This window comes from Sinocyclocheilus anshuiensis, unplaced genomic scaffold (genome assembly GCF_001515605.1).
Source record: "Sinocyclocheilus anshuiensis isolate Anshui unplaced genomic scaffold, SAMN03320099.WGS_v1.1 scaffold292, whole genome shotgun sequence".
NCBI lineage: Eukaryota > Metazoa > Chordata > Actinopteri > Cypriniformes > Cyprinidae > Sinocyclocheilus > Sinocyclocheilus anshuiensis.
In genome coordinates, this window is record NW_015555757.1 from 586,554 (window position 1) to 587,645 (window position 1,092).

Here is a 1,092-nt window from a genome sequence, read left to right on the forward strand (position 1 = left end):
AAAAGATTTCTATTTCAGATAAATAGTGTTCATATCGATATCGGAATTATATCGTATCGACCGAAATTAAGAAATACATCGTGATATAAATTTTGGCCATATCGTCCAGCCCTACCTCAGGCCATCCAAGAAGTAGATGAGCTTGTTTCTTCATTGAAACAGATTTGAAGGAATTTAGCATTACATCACATGCTCATCACTGGATCCTCTGCAATGAATGGGTGCCGTCAAAATGAGAGCTCAAACAACTGATAAAAACATCACAGTAATCCACACAACTCCAGTCCATCAATTAACATCTTGTGAAGCAAACATCTGTGTGCTTGTAATAAACAAATCAATCATTAAGACATTTTAAACTTCAAACTGTTGCTTCCAGCGAAAATACATCCTCTATCCATAATATTGCTTTCGTCTCGTCTGAATCAGGAGAAAAATATGCACAGATTAAGCACCGTTTACAAGTGAAAACAGTCCAAAACCGTTCTACACAAATACGTTGGTGGATTTTGATGTGAGAGGACAACAGGGCATTGACTTTTTGAAGCGTTATTATGGACTCGTATTTTGGCCAGAAGCAACAGTTTAAAGTCAAAATGCTTTAATGATAGATATGTTGCTTACAAACACGTGGCTTTTTGCTTCAAAAGACATTAATTGATGGGCTGGAGTTGTATGGATTGCTTGTGGATTATTGTGATGTTTTTAATCAGCTGTTTAAACTCTCATTCTGACGGCACCCATTCACTGCAAGTGATGCAAGTGATGATTTCTCCAAATCTGTTCTGATGAAGAAACTAATTCCTATACATCTTGTATAGCCTGATGGTGAGTAAATTTTCAGCAAATTACCATTTTTAGAGTGAGCTATTCCTTTAAAGGGGTCATATGATGCGATTTCAATTTTTCCTTTCTCTTTGGAGTGTTACAAGCTCTTGGTGCATAAAGAAGATCTGTAAAGTTGCAAAGACTAAAGTCTCAAATCGAAAGAGATATTCTTTATAAAAGTTCAGAGTCAGCCGCACCTACCTAAAACGGCTCGTTCTAACACGCCCCCACATATCTACATCACTATGTGGGAAGATTTGCATA

The 1,092-nt window shown here is 36.9% G+C and overlaps 1 protein-coding gene across 1 annotated transcript in view; it reads left to right on the plus strand.

The window, feature by feature from the left end:
* Positions 1–1,092, plus strand: part of LOC107673965 (isoaspartyl peptidase/L-asparaginase) — an 18,302-nt gene that overhangs the window by 16,168 nt on the left and 1,042 nt on the right. The gene's annotated exons all lie outside the window — the stretch shown is intronic.